This window comes from Trachypithecus francoisi, unplaced genomic scaffold (assembly GCF_009764315.1).
Source record: "Trachypithecus francoisi isolate TF-2019V2 unplaced genomic scaffold, Tfra_2.0 Lachesis_group2, whole genome shotgun sequence".
Classification (NCBI taxonomy): domain Eukaryota; kingdom Metazoa; phylum Chordata; class Mammalia; order Primates; family Cercopithecidae; genus Trachypithecus; species Trachypithecus francoisi.
The window spans coordinates 153,804,889-153,822,677 of record NW_022681465.1 but is presented as its reverse complement, the minus strand read 5'-3'; the positions used below and the strand labels follow the sequence as shown (position 1 = coordinate 153,822,677).

The window sequence follows — 17,789 nt, the reverse complement described above, 5'->3', positions numbered from 1 at the left end:
TCAAGTGAGAAGCAGGGTCCAGCTGGGGGAGTCGGAAGGCCAGCCTGTGATCCACAGGAGCTCTGGTCCCCAGCTAAGAGATGGGCTTGAGGTGGCTCAGTCTAGGAAAATGGTTTTGGGACTCAAAACCAGAGGCCTGGGCCGGGCACGGTGGCTCACGCCTGTAATCCCAGCACTTTGGGAGGCCAAGGCGGGCAGATCACGAGGTCAGGAGATCAAGACCATCCTGGCCAAGATGGTGAAACCCCATCTCTACTAAAAAAAATTAGCCAGGCGTTGTGGTGTGCACCTGTAGTCCCAGCTACTTGGGAGGCTGAGGTAGGGGAATCGCTTGAATGTGGGAGGCGGAGATTGCAGTCAGCCGAGATTATACCACTGCACTCCAGGCTGGTGACAGAGCAAGACTCTGTCTCAAACAAAACAAAAAACAGAGGTTTAGCTGGGTGTGGTGGCTCACACCTGTAATCCCAGCACTTTGGGAGGCCGAGGTAGGAGGATCCTTGAACCCAGGATTTTGAGACCAGCCTGGGCAACATGGAAAATCACATCTGTATTTTTTTTTTTTTTTTTTTTTTTTGGAAACTGAGTCTCTATTGCCAAGACTAGAGTGCAGTGGTGTGATCTTGACTTGCTGCAACCTCCGCCTCCCGGGTTCAAGCGATTCTCATGCATCAGCCTCCTGAGTAGCTGGGATTACAGGCATGAGACATCGTGCCAGACCACATTTCCATTTAAAAAAATAATAATAAATAAAAACCAGAGGCCTAAGAAGGGTCAGGGGCCCCAACCCCAAGGACTGTCTTTTTTTTTTTTTTTTTTTTTTTTTTTGAGACGGAGTCTCGCTCTGTCGCCCGGACTGGAGTGCAGTGGCCGGATCTCAGCTCACTGCAAGCTCCGCCTCCCGGGTTTACGCCATTCTCCTGCCTCAGCCTCCGGAGTAGCTGGGACTACAGGCGCCCGCCACCTCGCCCGGCTAGGTTTTTTGTATCTTTTAGTAGAGACGGGGTTTCACCGTGTTAGCCAGGATGGTCTCGATCTCCTGACCTTGTGATCCGCCCGTCTCGGCCTCCCAAAGTGCTGGGATTACAGGCTTGAGCCACCGCGCCCGGCCGGACTGTCTTATCCCTCAGAATCTTACCCCAAGTCTTCAGTGGACCTTCTGGTATCCAACAAAAAGTGCTAGGTGTAGGCTCTGGGGGACAAAGATCCCAGTGAGGCCCCCAGCGGGGACAGGATAAGATATGGAGCTGCAGGGCAGGCCTCGGGGACTGTGCCTAGAAAGGCCAAAAATGCCAAAGGGGGTTGAGCCAGACACATTGAGCGAATAAGCAGAGATGGGGAAGCCAAGACAAGGGCTTGTGTAGAAACCAGCCCTGGGGACAGAGAGGGAACCAAGGGCTGAGACAAAGAGGCACAACCTTTGTGACACCAGGAAAGGCAGGGGTCCAGCCCTAACTGCTGGGCTAGGTTGGAGGAAAGGAGGAGGAGGGAGCTGCAGGGCATGGGGTCGGAGCCCTGGGAAGCAGAGCCAGAGCTCCAGGGGCCAAGAAGCACAACTGACTGGGGATGAGCCCCCGGGAAGCTGGAACCAAGAGGGAGGGAAAGGCTGGCAGAGGAGCAGAGGCAGGTACGGAGGAGAGATTGACAAAGGAAAAGAGCCGTGAGGGAGGAAAAAGGGATCAGAGAAATAGCTCAACTTGTGGAAGGAAAATGGAGGAAGCAGGCTATGGGGTGGCTAGGGGGTGTGAATAGGACCTAGACCCAGGCTCTGGACCCCAAGTTTGGCAAAGTGCCCCTACACTAGGCTTCCCTCCTCCTTCCCTGGCATCCCCGGGCATGTGCACAGGGCATATGCCAAGCTAGCCAAGAGCCCCCTGAAGTGATGTCACAGTGGGGCATGTGAGATGTCCCTTTTGTCTTTCCTTGGAGTCCTCCAGTCAACTAGCCCTCTGAGGGGCATCGCCTTCACCATCAGCCTCTGAGCAATTTTGGCCCATTTTTCCATCGGAAAGGAGAGGAAGCTACCATGGTAAAATATAGGGGAGGCATTCATTCTAGAAAGATCCCTAGAGGGTAAGATGCTGCAGAACCACGCTAACAGCTACCATATGCCCAGGAAACCAGGTTAGGCGTTCTTTAACCTAAATCTCATTTGCTGCATATCACACACACACACACACACACACACACAGCCTCACACTCAGGAGCATGCTCGCATCCACAGTGACTGGTGGCTAGACAGGTGACGTCCAGATTCCGCATTGTCAAGCTCTCCATGCGCATCAGGGGTTCCCCTGTGTCCACAGGAACATGCTCAGATTTCCAAGCTCATTGGTTTGTTGCTATGGAAACATTCAGGCTTCTAGAACTCTGGGCACAGGGACCGCCCCCTGTGGTGCAGAGGAGAGGAGAGCTAGAGGGTGACAAGAAGAATGGGTGGAAAGGCTCCTGGGAAAGAGGCTGGCTGGTGGCACACATCTGGGCCTAGGTAACCCTTTGCTGTCCCCTCATTCCCTTGGAAAATCTCCCCTTCCCCCTCTCCCCTCTGCCTCCGTAGATCTCTCCAAGCCAGGGTAGTGGGAAAGAGATGTCAGAAATAGGTGGATGGCCAGCGCTCTGTGGAGGGTGCTTGCTTGATCACTGCCTGGGTCTCCAGGGGCCTTTGAGAGGTATTAGCTTTGGGTAGGGACTGGGGCAGGCGAGCGCTGGGTCCCATGCCCAGGCCTCCTTGGGATCGCTGGGCAGCTCTCCAGGCCTGAGGTTCCTGGTTATAACAGCCTCAGGTCTCTAGCTTCTTCAGCTGGCTCCCCCTCCCTTTCTTGTGGGTGCCCTACACCCGGAGAACCTGCTTAAAATGGGATTTCCAGGCTGTGACGTCAGAGGAAAGCCGGCAGCTCCATCCAGCCTCTGCCAGCTCTCCCTTGATCGGCAGAGCTGAGCCCAGCTTTGCTTGGCCTGGAGGGAGGCAGGGCGAGCACAGGAGGGAGGGGTTTTGGGGGCTCTGAGCCATGGTCCCCATACCTGTAGCATCCACAATGACAGGGAGAGGCTGTTTGCAGGCCCAAAGCCCCTTCTAGCTTCCCCACTACCTTCAATTTCTGCCAGTACACGATCACCCCCCTCCCACATCCCCCCAGTTTCTCCCTCTCTGAGCAGGGTTCGGTCTATCTGGAGGAGGAGAGCATCTCCTGTCCTTACCGGACAGCGGCTTCTGTGTGTATCTTGCCTGAAGCTGTGCCATATCCAGGCTGGAGGCGGCGAAGGGTGGGAGGGATGCCTGCGAGGATGGAAAAGTCCACTAGGTGGCGCAGCTGCCTCCCTATGTGGGAATCCCTGGCCCCGCGGAAAACCCTCTCCCGCCGCCACTAGGCTCAAGGTTTGGTGAGCAGAGTGCCTCATCCTCTGCTCCCTGGAGTTGGAGGTTCATGAAGAAAGCATCCTTGTGGGTGAACAGGACAGCTGTTCTCCAGCAGTCTCCCCCTAAGCCCAGTCTGTGTGCACATCTACTGCCCCAGGAGATGGTCAGACCTACAAGAAGACCCCCACTTTCAGTGAGGTTCCAGCACCCTCCCCCAAACAGAAATTGCCAAGCTCACCCTGGGATGATTCTTTTTTTTTTTTTTTTGGAGACAGAGTATCGCTCTGTTGTCTAGGCTGGAGTGCCGTGGCATGATCTCGGCTCACTGCAACCTCCGCCTCCCGAGTTCTAGCTATTCTCTTGCCTCAGTCTCCCAAGTAGTTGGGATTACAGGCACAGGCCACCACGCCTGGCTAATTTTTTGCATTTTTTTTTTCCTTTTTAATAAAGATGGGGTTTTGCCATGTTGGCCAGGGTGGTCTCGAACTCCTGGCCTCAAGTGATCCTCCCACCTCCCAAAGTGCTGGGATTAAAGGCGTGAGTCACCGCACCTGGCCCCAACCTGGGCTTCTGAAATGGCATCTAGAGAGGCTGCTGGAGCTGATTTCAGAGTCAAGAGGGGAGAGGGACCCCTGAGGCAGCAAGGGGTGGGGAACTGGGGCGCGGAGGTAGGAAGGAGAAGTTGGGTCCAGAGGGAGGGAAGCTCATATAGCTGCAGCATTTCCTGGATATGGTCTCCCTGATGGCCATAGTGGCAGTCCCAGGACTGTTCCAGATGCCCCCTGCCCCTTCCTGTATTTTCATCTGGGGTACTGTGGAGTTAAAAAAGACAAAGTCAGGCCAGGTGTGGCGTGGTGGCAGACACCTGTAGTCCCAGCTACTCGGAGGCTGAGGCAGGAGAATTGCTTGAACCCGAGAGGCAAGAGGTTGCAGTGAGCTGAGATTGCACCATTGCACTCTAGCCCAGGTGACAGTGTGAGACTCCACCTCAAAGAAAGAAGGAAAGAAAAGAAAGAAAAGAAAGAAAGAAAGAAGAGAGAGAGAGAGAAAGAAAGAAAGGGAGGGAGGGAGGGAAAGAAAGAGAAGAGAGAGAGAGAAAGAAAAGAAAGAAAGAAAGAAAGAAAGAAAGAAAGAAAGAAAGAAAGAAAGAAAGAAGGAAGGAAGGAAGGAAGGAAGGAAGGAAGGAAGGAAGGAAGGAAGGAAGGAAGGAAGGAAAGGAAGGAAGGAAAAGAATTCCCTAGTCTCCAAATCCTGGAATCCCATAGTATTCTTGCAGGGGCTAGGGGTGAGGCTTCTCAATGACCTACCTTTCCCTGACCTTTTTCCCAAGTTGACCCCATGCATCCCCTATGAATTACCCTCTCCTTTTGTCCCAGCCAGAAAAGTGATCAATAAATAATGCTGCTTGAAATATTAATGGTGAGTTTTACACCAGCATCCCTTAACTGTGCCTGTCGTTTTCCTGACAGGGAAATGCATAGTCCCCCAGACAGCTCATTCCTGTCTCAGCCAACAGAGGGTCTTTCTTTGCCAAGACTTCACCCCATTCCCATCTCAGCCAGAATAATGATTCAGTCCCATCAACTAAGAAAAGGAAGGGTCCCCCAGAGATCAACTCAGTCAGCACCTCCAACCCAGGAAGGGTGGAGTAAGCTAAGCCAGGTAGAAGCCCTTCCTGACACCTCGATTTCTCACGGTGTGATTGAGATCCCGTTTCCTCTGTTCCATGTCCATCCTGGGCCTGCCAGGTCCAGCTTTCTGGGTGGCCAACTCAGAATAAGACTGCAGCCTCCCTGCCCGCTCCTGGACTATTTGGAGTCTGAGCAGAGGACATTCATGTGCTGCTAGACTCCTCGAGCCCAGGTCACTCTCATCTGGTTTTGTTCTCCTGGAAGAAGGGGAGGAGTGGGAAGGACAAGGAGGTGGAGAGGAGGGTCACTGAAACTCTGGAGCCCAACTTACCCAGTACCAGTTCCCTGCAGAAGCCATGACCGCTCAAATCTACTTTTTTTTTTTTTTTTTTTTTTGAGACAGAGTCTTGCTCTGTCACCCAGACTGGAGTGCAATGGCATGATCTTACCTCACTGCAACCTCCACCTCCTGAGTTCAAGGGATTCTCCTGCCTCAGCCTTCTGAGTAGCTGGAACTACAGGTGCATGCCATCATGCCTGGCTAATTTTGTATTTTTAGTAGAGTCAGGGTTTCACCATGTTGGCCAGGCTGGTCTCAAACTCCTGACCTCAAATGATCTGCCTGCCTCGGCCTCCCAAAGTGCTGGGATTACAGACGTGAGCCACCATGCCTGGCCTCAAATCTTTTTTTTTTTTCTGGAGACACAGGGTCTTGCTGGCTTCATTGCCCACACTGGAGTGTAATGTCACAATCACGGCTCACTGCAGCCTCAACCTCCTGGGCTCAGCAATCCTCCCACCTTAGCCTCCCAAGTATCTGGAACCACAAGCGCACACCACCACGCCTGGCCAGTTTTTCTTTTTCTTTTTTTTCTTTTTTGAGATAAGATGGCTTTTATTGCAGCACGAACCAAGTGAGGAGGACAGCATGTCAACAGCTCTCCAGGAGCCACCAAAGGCGATGGGCCCACCCTGCCCCTGCAACAGGACCCCCAGGGGCTAGAGCACAGCTCCCCCCAGGAAGGTCAAGGAGTGCTTGTAAACAGGGGCCCAGACAACACAGAGAGGGGAGGCAGCCTCATCGGCCTCATCGGGTACAGCTTTGCTACAAGAAAGATTGTTATTAATTTCAAAGAGGGCACCGCCATGCCTAGCCCTGCCCTCCCATGCTGCCAGGCTCTAGAGGTAGCTCCTGCCTGCCTGGGGAGTTAGGCCCACCCACTGCCCATGAGCCTGGCCCAGGCACACTGCAGCCACACAAAAAACGCTGGCAGCTGACTCCAAATTTCAGAAACACAATTAGAAAAGAACTAGGCCGGGTGCAGTGGCTCATGCCTGTAATCCCAGCACTTTGGGAGGCCAAGGCAGGCGGATCAGAGGTCAGAAGTTTGAGAACAACCTGACCAACATGGTGAAACTCCATCTCTACTAAAAATACAAAAATTAGCTGGGTGTGGTGATGCGTGCCTGTAATCCCAGCTACTCAGGATCGCTTGAACCCAGAAGGCAGAGGTTGCAGTGAGCCGAGATCATGCCACTGCACTCCAGCCTGGGTGACAGAGTGAGACTCTGTCTCAAAAAAAAAAAAAAAAAAAAAAAAAGAAAAAAGAAAAAAGAAAAAAAAGAAAAGAAAAGAAAACTGGAATGTTACATTTTTCTCCCGTACATTAAAAAATAAGAAAAAGCAAACATTTTGACTGTAGACCCTGGTAGGTGGCATCTGACTTTAACCTGAAGTTCTCCTTGGAATCCTTTTCTGCCTGGCGCTCTGCCTGGCGGTCTGCCATCCACAATCAGCCCCAGCCCCAGGCCCCCCTCACCGGAAGATCCTGGCCCATCTCAGAGGAGGGCGGGACCCCGCAGAGTGCCTGGCGAACAGAGCAACCACTGGGAAGACAGGGACTGACTGGGAAGACAAATGGGAAAGGAAACAGTAACAGAAGCTGGTGGCCTCCTGCCGGGACCTCAGCGGGAGGCTGCTGGTGAAGGTCCTGGGTGAGCTGGAGATGGGTGATAAGGTGACCTTGCTGGGTGGTAGTCTCAGGCTATTCCTGGGCACCTGTCACATAGACCCCTGTGGGCACAGTGTGGGGCCCCACACCCGTCCCAGGGTTGTCCTGATACATAAGAGCAGAGACCCTGAAAGAGAAATCCGCCTGTCCCGTGTGACACAGGGCTCCCAAACGCTTCCCTGTGGAACCCTGCTCCCCAGGACACCTTGTCCCGCTCCACAGAACCCTTTCCCCAGCACCGCCTGGAAACACAGCAGCTGGGAACAAACTCTCCATGTCAGGAACGAAGCCCTCGGCTGAACCAGAGACTCATCAGCGCACTGATGGTGGTGAGGGGTGAGGACAGGCCCTGGGACAGTGCTTAGCCCTGGGGACACCATCACTGTCCTGCTCTGACCCGCAGGTGGGAGGAGGATGCTGTGCTCCCAGAGTGTGAGGATGGCTCAGGAGGACAGAGGCCTGGGGCTGAGGCTGTGCCCAGAGCCGGTGTGGGGAGGGGCATGGGGGGCTTTGCAGAAGCAGCTCAGAGAACTGAGGTTGGAATCCTGCCCCAAGCTCAGGTTTTGGAGACGGCAAGTGCCTAGACAAGGCAGGTGACATTACAGTCACTGAGCTGGTCCAGAAACAAGGTGCTGAAGACGTCCTTGAGGAAAGTGGCATGGTACCTGCAGGCTCGCTTGCAGTCGGGGCTGAAGTTCATCTCCAGGATCTGCAGCTGCATCACCCGCTTTCCATCTGGACGGTTGTCCCACTTCAGCATGAGGTCGATGGTATACATCTGGCCAGTTTTTAAAAATGATTTTTTGTAGAGACAGGGGTTGGCCTATGTTGTCCAGGATGGTCTCAAACTCCTGAGCTCAAGGGATCCTCCTGCCTCGGCCTCCCAAAGTGTTGGGATTACAGGCGTGAGCCACAACGCCCACCCTACTCAAATCTTTGCATGCACATTTGCTTCTGCCTGTAGCACCCTTGTTCACCTGCTTCACCTGGTCAGCTCCTGTATGTGCTTCAAGTCTCAGCCCAGAGTGACTCCCCCACCCCACCTCCAAGTTGTCAGATGCCTCTCCAGGCCCCTGACATACCTGTCCTTTCCCCTTGACAGCACACATTGCCCTGTGTGCCCATTGCCTGCTTCCCAGTCTGTTTACCCACCAGCCCGAAGGCCGGGGCGTAGACAATGGGCCCAGCTGGCTCCCCACTGTTTGCCCAGCATCTCGAGCACGGGGCCTGGTACACGATAAACACTTGGCACATTTTTGTGGAATGTTAGAGTGATGCCCCTGCAGCAATCTTCCCCTCCTGGAAAAACAGCAACCTTCAAACTTCAGTGTCTCTCAGCTGAGCTGTTGCCTACGCTCGAGGATGAGTGTCTGCGCTAAACAGGAGCTGCCCAGATCGGCTGCCCTTGCCCTGGCTGCCCCAGCGTGTGCCCACGCTCACTTGTGCTCCTTTTCTCTCTCTCACACACACAGATGGGAGTCAGCTTTCCAGCCACATTCAGTTCTCACTTTAATTCAAATGCTAAATTGGGAAGAAGAGCAGCTTCACACTCTCGATTTAGCCTGGGAGAGAAAAAGTGAGACGGCCTGGATATTGCCAGGGAAAGGAGAAAGAGAAAAGCAGGGTCTGGGGTTGGAGGGTTGTGGCAAATGTACCAGAGCCCAAAGGAAAACAATGAAAGCCCCACCACCCAGCTCCTAAAAATAAACCACCCAGAGCTCTGACCCCAGGGTGGCTCTTAAAGCCTCTTTCCTACAGCGGGGCAACCCTTCCCGGCATTATCTCCATCTGGAGAGGGTGTGACTAGGGGGAGCAGGGGAGTCTCTGAATATTAAAGCTACCCAGAGAGGGAGATGCTGCTACTTTGGCCACTGGTAGTAGAAATCATGAAGTCCTTCTTAAGTCTGACTTTGATTCCCCTTGTGAGAGCTACAGGTTATGATGAATTAGAACTGTGAGTCCACAAACAGATACTTCCACATCAATGTTCACAGCAGCATTATTCCCAGTCACCAAGAGGTGCAAACAACCCTCTGTTCATCAGTTGGTAAGTGGATAAACAAAATGTGGTATATCTGTGCAATGGAACATTATACAGCCTTAAGAAGGAATGGGATTTTGACACATGCTACAACATGGATAAGCCCTGAAAACATTATGGCAGGTGAAATAAGCCAGACACAAAAGGACAAATATTGTATGATTATGCTTATATGAATACCTAGAATAGTGAAATCCATAGAGACAGGAACTGTAATAGAGATTAGCAGGCAGCCGGGCTTGATAGCTCATACCTTTAATCCCAGCACCTTGGGAGACCAAGGCGGGCAGATCACTTGAGGCCAGGAGTTTGAGACCAGCCTGGCCAACATGGCAAAACCCCATCTCTACTAAAAATACCAAAATTAGCTCGGCATTGTGGTGCACACCTGTAGACCCAGCTACTCGGGAGGCTGAGGCAGGAGAATCGCTTGAGCCTGGGAGGCAGAGATTGAAGTGAGCAGAGATCATGCCACTGCACTCCAGCCTGGGTGACAGAGTGAATGAGAGACTCCATCTCAAAAAAAAAAAAAAAAAAAAAAAAGCAGGGATTGCGGGTAGGAAGGAACAGGGAGTTATTTAAAGGGTGCAGAGTTTCTGTTTGGGATGATGAGAAAGTTCTGAAAAGGACAGTGGTGATAGTTGTACAACAGTGTGAATGTACTTAATGCCACTGAATTGTACACTGAAAATGGTTCAAATTGTAAATTTTTGTGTATTTTACAATAAAAAATAAACGTTAATTATTAAAATTTTAGGCCAGGTGCCGTGGCTCATGCCTGTAATCCCAACACTTTGGGAGGCCAAGGCGGGCAGATCACCTGAGGTCAGGAGTTTGAGACCAGCCTGACCAACATGGAGAAACCCCATCTCTACTAAAAATGGTGGCACATGCCTGTAATCCCAGCTACTTGGGAGGCTGAGGCAGGAGAATCGTTTGAACCCGGGAGGCAGAGGTTGCAGTGAGCCGAGATCGTGTGGTTGCACTCCAGCCTGAGCAACAAGAACGAAACTCCAACTCAAAAATAACAATAATAATAATAATTATTATTAAAATTTTAAAACACTGAGTCCAATGTCAGCTTTAAGATACTGTTATGTTGGCCAGGCGCGGTGGCTCACACCTATAATCCCAGCACTTTGGGAGGCCGAGGTGGGCGGATCACAAGGTCAGGAGATTGAGACCATCCTGGCTAACATGGTGAAACCCCGTCTCTACTAAAAATACAAAAAACTAGCCGGGCGAGGTGGCGGGCGCCTGTAGTCCCAGCTACTCGGGAGGCTGAGGCAGGAGAATGGCGTGAACCCAGGAAGCGGAGCTTGCAGTGAGCAAAGATCACGCCACTACACTCCACCCTGAGCAACAGAGCAAGACTCCGTCTCAAAAAAAAAAAAAAAGAAAAGAAATACTGCTGCGTCCTGCCATGATGGCCTTCTCTGCAACTGGACCAGAGGGAAACTGGATCCTGTAAGCTCCAGATCCCTCCCTGTGCCTGCTTTTAGGAAGAGAAGTGCTGCCTCTGCCAGGAGTACAGCTGAGACTTTTCTGAGGATGTTCCTAGGGACAGAAGCAGAACCTCCCGCTCTTATGGCTGTTTGTCAGCGTGATCGTGGATGGAAGCTCTCTCTCCTGTGCTGGGCGCCATCTTCCTTCTCACTCACGCATGTTGACTTTGCCTTAAAACAGGGTTCCCGTATGGAGGGAGTTGATAGGAAGATGGTTGGAGGAAGGAAAAATGACAGGGCCCTTCCATCAGCCTCCCAACCACCCTACTGCCACTGTACCCAGGGAGATGGATGCTCCTTTGGGCTGGGCAGCTTGTCAGTCAGCGTGGGTGCCAGCTTTTCTGGCTGTCTTTCTGTTTCTGCCTAGGAGGCCCCTGCAGGGGCCCTATGATAGCTGGTGCTGATGCATCGAGACCCCATCCTCTCTCCTGGACCATTGCATGGGTGCCTGCCGGTCTCATCATCTGCCCTCCCCATGCCCCTCACAGCCTCCTGCGATGATTTTTTAAATGGCAAGTTGGCTCTCTGACTGCCTGGGAAGCACCTCAGGGGGTGGGAGCTGGATCAGGGTCCCCGCATTCACTGTGCTTTCCCCATGACAGTGTGTGTCACACGGCTCCAAGTGCTTCTTAACGTCTGTTTCCCTCACTGGGCTACAAGCTGCCAAAGAAGGGGACCCTCCTCACCACTCTGTATCTTTAATGCCTAGAGCAGAAATGATGTTTGATAAATACTGGTTGAATGGATGAATTTAAGTGACCTGTTCCTATGTCTGTCTCCCCTACCCGATTTGACTCAAGAACCCTGCAGGGTGAAAGTGAAAGTTTCATCTGATTCATTCTGGGGTCCCAGAGAAGAGTTCTTGGTAGGACCTGGGGCTCATCCGGAGGGCTCTGAAGCCAGGCTGTCTGGATTGGAATCCTGACTCTACTAGTGGGCAGCTCTGTGGCCTAGAGCAAATCACCTGCCCTCTCTGAGTACGTTTCCTCATCAGTGAGATGGGGGTGAGGATGGCACCTGCCTCATAAGGCACTGTGAGGACAAATGCCCATCGTTTAGCACAGAGCCTGTCACATGGTTAACGTGTATGGGGTGAGGGCGGGGATGGAGAATGTATCCAGAGATTGAGGAAAATCAGAGGCAACAAGCAGCACAAATATTATTATTGCTGTTTTTCCTGCACCCTGGTGTTTGCTGGAGTGGAAGTCGGGGGTGAAGCCGGTGCCAGAGTGGGGTGACCCCAGGGGCTGCCTGCTCCCTCCCTCCCCATCCCCCACACCAAGGCCTGCAGAACCCAAGCTCACCCACCAAGAAGCTGAGCAGCCCCGGCGCTGGGTGGTGGTAAGGGGCCAGAAATAACCGCCGTTGCTATTCCTGCCTTTCTGGGCTGGGTGGAAACGCTGCCTTTCTAATCTAAAGGCTGCTCTCAACTTCCTGCACATCAGTGGGCTCTTATGTAATGCTCCCCTCCCTCTCCTGCCCAACGAGCTTCCAGAGATTTCTGCAGCCCGCTGGCTTTACTGCACACTCAGCTGGGGGTAGGGGGAGCAAAGAAACCACCAGAGGCTGGATTGTCCTCTGAGCCCAGGGTCCTGCCAGCCTCAGCCCTGGGAGAGGGACTGGCCAGCACAGGGCAGAGGGACGGATGTCCAAGGGCAGCAGCCTCGTTCTATATCTGCAGGGCACTGCAGGGTAGAGAAGACCCACTTCCACCCACTCCCTCTTCCCTTTATAGACTCCCACCCCTGAGGACAGACTGTGCCCCTCCCAAGTGCTGATGCCCCAAGATCTTCCATTTTAGGCCTAACCTGACTCTGCCTGGTGCATCGCTCCCCAGGCAGCCTCTGGGGATAGCAGCCCAGATCCCAACTCTCCCAGGCAGGACCCCCGACCCCCGTCACTAGGGGCTCAATCCTCTGTGATCTCTTCCCTGCAGCCCCTGGATGCTGTCCAGAGCACGCCAGGCACCCTCTTCAGACGCCCTGTGCCTCAGACCTCAGCATCGCACTGCACGGCCCTTCACCTAGCACTGTCCTCTGGCATCTTGAAGGAGTAGATAAGATGGCTCAAACTTCAGCACTCCAGGATGATCCTCCCTCTCTCTCCCTTGTCTTCCTCATGCCGCCCCCTCTCACCAGACCCCTCAGGGCACCTTCTGTCCCATCTCATGCCTGGCCTCCTCAGGTTTCTTCTCACCCTCAAAGCCCTCCCTGGGGTAGGAGCAGAACTGCCCCAGACCCATTCAAGGCCCATCAGCCTTCAGCTGGAAAGTCGGTCGGAAAGTGTGACAGGTGCCCCAGACAAACCCCAAGAGAGTCACTTCCTGAGCCTCAGGCTGGCCACGTGCAAACCACGGCCTGAACAGCCCAGTGGGTGCTGACGTAGCCCAGGGCTGGGGAGGAGGAAGCAGCAATGGAAAAAGGGCTTGTTTTCCTCTGAGAGCTGCAGCCGGCTCAGCCCTGGGTCAGGTGTTGGAGATGGGACGGTTCCACTGGCTTTCTCCTGGAGCCCCAGCAGCCTTGGGCAAGCTCAGTTCTCTCTCCCCTCTGCCTCCTCCTCCTCTCCTGTTTGCAAAGACAGGTCTAAGCGCAGACATCAGCCGAGGGCCTCTCACCTTTCCCCCGGCTTCTGGTATCAGTCACTTGGCCAGCAAGGTCTGAGAGCCCCAGGTCATTCCTAAGCACCCTTGAGGCCCAGTAGGCCCTAGACCAGGGTACAGAGTGACTGGGGCCTTCCTTACCTCCAACATGGTTTCCTGCAGGCCCCAGGCCGGTTGTTTCATCTGGGCTGTTGGTCACGAGTGGGGCGCTCACTAGCCCCAGCTGAGATTTAGCTCCACGGGAGGGACCAATTTTTTCACCGTCTCCTCCCTTTTCTGTCCCCCCAGTCACAGCAAACAGAAGTGTGCCACTGGCCAAAAGACAGACCAGAGGGGAGTGAGGTGACTCAGATGCCCCAGCCTTGCGGCTGAGGAGCCAGGTCAGCAGCATAACCCTATCTAGGGAGGTGACTTTCAGCCCTGTTCGTGATGGGCTAAGGCCTGGGCAGCACACAGGATTCTGAGCTCAGCTCCTCCTACTATTCCTGGGTGGAAGCTGCCTTCCAGGGGCTCACACCACAGGGGCTGGGCAGGGTTGGGAAGGGCCACCTTCTCCCCTGTATGAGCTGTGAGGACAGAACAAGGGAGAGTGGGGGTGGACTGGTACATTTGGCTCTGCACAATTCTTGCTGTCCACACCTTCACCTGAGGCCCCAGAAAGATCACAGCCGGACTCCCTTCCCTTCTGAGGCCTTTGCAAGGCTGGCCCTCAATGCTCTCCCCACCACACCCCTCTATGCAGAGCCAGTTTCCTCTCCTCTTTTTTATCTTTTATCACTGCATAAATGCCACCTCCTCCAATATGCCTTTCCCTCACCTTCCTAGTATATAAGCCACACTTACCATGATCTGAAATTATCCTTTTTATTTGCATAACTGTTTATTTCTGTCTATCCCACTGAATGGTATTTTCCATGAGAGCAAAGCCTCACTGCAGAATCTCTAAGACTTAGCACTGCATCCAGCACACACAGTGGGCAATAAACCTTTTTAAAAGAATGAATGTTTTATTTAACTTTACCTTCTGCTACTTCCCAAAAGGAAATCTCTCTACTCCAGCCCATCTCCTCACCTTCCAGTCTCTTTTTCCCCAGACAGACTGCACATGGGCGCTCCTGGCCAACCCACCCCCAAGCCTGGCCTGAAACACTTCCTCACTTCCCCACCACAAAGTTTGGGCCTTCTCTTGTTCCTCCTCCTCCAAAACCTCTTCAATGTCCCTGACTGTCTCCCAGCCCCCTGGAATCTCTCCCTCCTCTTATCTCCTATGTCCCTTAACATCACTGAGTTTTGCTGGCTAACAGGGCTGCTTCCTTCCTATTCTTTATTCTCTTGTAACATAGAGTCCAGGTTCCCTTCTACCCAGCTGTAAGCGCCTTAGAGGCAAAGGCCTATGCCATGGTTCTTATTCCCAAACCTTGACTGCAGTTAGTCCTCAGGGAAGTTTTTATTGTTGTTGATAATGGGTGTTCAACCGGTTAGGTTGTAAGAGAAACTAACTGAGGATGTTTTATTTTATTCAATAAAAAAGGAATTCATTGGCCTGCATAACTAAAAAGCTCAGGCTGAGTGCAGGGACCTTCCGTCTGTCTGTCTCTTCTGTATGTCTGTTTCTTCTGTATGTCTGTCTCTTCCGACTTCCCCTGCATTGGCTTCATTCTCAGGCAGGCTCTCCAGGCCTGTGGGAGAGACGGCCTCCAGGCTTACATCCTATTGGCTTAGTACCATCAGAGAAAGGGAATTTCCCTTTCCCAAGAGTTCTGGAAAAAGTGATTCTCATTGGCCTGGTTTGGGTCATGTGCCCATCCTGACTCAATCACTACAGCTAGGGAAACGATCCACTCCTGGGCCTAGGTGGATGGCCAGGCCCAGGGAACATACCTACTCAGAGATCTATGGTGGGGGGCTATCTGCCCCCAACCACATGGACTAGGGTGGCTCCCCAAAGGAAACTGCTGGCTGGGGAATATTAATAAAAAGAAAGGGGAATTGATGTTGGTCATGCAAAACAAAAGATACAGACGTAGACTATGAGAATTTTCTGTGCTAAGCTTCAGCAAGAACCTGAAAATACCTTAGGTGAACCACACAGGAGAATCGCCGGGGAACCGGTTTGCCCTGGCTGGTGCAGAGGATGTTCTCTCCGAGTCTGGGTGGCTTTCCAGGGACAGCACAAGAATCCCAGGCTGATACCTTGGCTCAGTGCTGGCACTCACAAGCTCGGGAAGATTGTGACGCAGTTGGTCCATGGTAAAACCTATCTTTTTCAGACCTTCACAGGTGATTCTGCTGCACAGACTTGAAAAATTCTGCTCTAGGAAACATTCTACTGCAGCAAGAAGGATTCACATCAACTCTTAGGGATTATGTCCCCTGTGATAGGATTGGTATGTTTTTCCCCATCTTCACAGCTTTCCAGAAAAGGGTCACTGGAGTTTTCTTGGAGGCTGAGGATGGGTGAACTGTGGATGACCCTATGGATCCAAAGCCCCTGAAAAGAACAATAGCCACTGTTTGTCAAATGCCAATTGCAAGGCAGGTACCATGCGTTGGGACTTGACATATGGCAGCCCACATAAATTTCAGTCCTCACAACAATACTCCCATGTAGTTTTTTGTTTTTGTTTTTGTTTGTTTTGTTTTGAGACGGAGTGTAGCTCTGTCGCCCACCAGGCTGGAGTGCAGTGACCCGATCTTGGCTCACTGCAAGCTCCGCCTCCCGGTTCACCCCATTCTCCTGCCTCAGCCTCCTGAGTAGCTGGGACCACAAGCACCCGCCAACACACCCGACTAATTTTTTTTTTTTTTTTAGTAGAGACGGGGTTTCACCGTGTTAGCCAGGATGGTCTAGATCTCCCGACCTCGTGATCCGCCCACCTCGGCCTCCCAAAGTGCTGGGATTACAAGCGTGAGCCGCCATGCCCGGCCCTCATGTGGGTATTATTACTATTATTTATTTATTTATTTGAGACGGAGGCTCACTAGCCCGGCCCCATGTGTATATTATTAACATTAGCCCCATTTTACAGTTGAAGAAAGTCAGACACAAAAAGCGTGGCTGGCCGGGCACGGTGACTCACGCCTGTAATCTCAGCATTTTGGGAGGCCGATGCGGGTGGATCACCTGAGGTCAGGAGTTCAAGACCAGGATGGCCAGCATGGTGAAACCTCATCTCTACTAAAGATACAAAAATTAGCCGGGTGTGGTGGGGTGCATCTGTGGTCCCAGCTACTAGGGAGGCTAAGGCAGGAGAATAGCTTGAACCCAGGAGGCGGAGGTTGTGGTGAGCCAAAATCGCCCCACTGCACTCCAGCCTGGGTGACACAGGGAGACTGTCTCAAAAAAAGCAAAAAACAAAAACAAACAAAAAGCTTGGCTGGCTGGGTGCTGTGGCTCACACCTGGAATCCCAGCACTTGGGGAGGCCGAAGTGGGTGAATAGCTTGAGCTCAGGAGTTCAAGACCAGCCTGGGCAACACGGTGAAACCCCCTCTCTACGAAAATACAAAAAAAAAAAAAAAAAAAGCATGGTGGCAGGCACCTGTAGTCCAAGCTACTCGAGAGGCGGAGGCTGAAGAATCACTTGAGCCTGGGAGGCGGAGGTTGCAGTGAGCTCGCGCCACTGCACTCCAACCTGGGTGCCAGCATGAGACCCCGTATCAGAAAGAATAAAAACATAAAAAAATAAATTTGGCTAAGGTACCCTACCAGGGAGTGGCAAAATGAACATTCAGACACAGGACCATCTGCGCTACAATAGCCTGGCCTTTCTGCCCTTGCAGCAGGAGTCCTCTGAAAGGCGCATCACTCCTGCCCCAATGGACAACTCTGTAGACAGTGGGAGTGAGCCCCCCACCTCCCCAGCGTACTTGAGATGGCAGGCTCCGAGACAAGGGGGTCCTGGTTCATTGCTGGATTCCTTAAGTTGATTTTTATAAGAAAACATGTTTGGAGGTGGGACAGCTGCAGAGGGATGAAGTCCAAGATTTACACCCTCCCCCACCTAAACCCCCTTACCCCGACCTCCAGAGGCTGTAGGGGTTCACGAAGGCCCTCACCTCCTCCCTTAGGCCCTCATTTTCTCCCTTCCCTCTCGGTGTCGTCAAGCACCCTCCTTCCCCACATACACTTTCTGTTTTCTTTTTAAATCCAGAAAAACAGCACCTCCTCTGGATTCAGAGCTAGAGCAGGAGGAGCCTTCCCTTCCCGGAATCCCTGTTCCCTTTGGGGTGCGCATTTGACTGCGTCTTGGGGGCGGGGAGGGCTTCCCTGTTCGCGTCCGGCCCCCAGGAGACCTGCGGGAATCGTTCTCCCCCCCAACCACCCACGCCCTGCTTCCTTCTCCCCTCGCCTTGGCCAGGCTTGGGGTGAGGAATGTTATCCCGGAGTCCGGGCGCCTCGGCAGTGGCGGCTCCCCAGAGACTGCAGGGGGAGCCCAGGCTGCAGCGCCTGCTCAGTTCGCGCTCACTGCGTCGAAGGCTCCCCCGGCCTGGCTCCGCGCCCAGCGCTGCATCCGGGAGGGGGAGCGAGGAGGCGGCGGAAGAGCCCGCGGCTGGGAGTGGAGAGGGAACCTCCAGGGGGCAGCACCGAGCCGCCTAGCCGGTCCTCTCTTCGCGCCCAGCCCGGGGTCCCCAAATAGCCCA

General features: G+C 53.1%; 1 long non-coding RNA gene across 1 annotated transcript; it reads right to left on the bottom strand.

Moving 5' to 3' along the window:
- Positions 1 to 17: 17 nt before the first annotated feature.
- Positions 18 to 2,209, bottom strand: LOC117065803. The gene is made up of 3 exons (XR_004430044.1): positions 1,800 to 2,209; positions 1,139 to 1,274; positions 18 to 101 (listed from the first exon to the last, which is right to left on the bottom strand). It is a non-coding gene; the product is annotated as an uncharacterized LOC117065803 (long non-coding RNA).
- Positions 2,210 to 17,789: the final 15,580 nt, after the last annotated feature.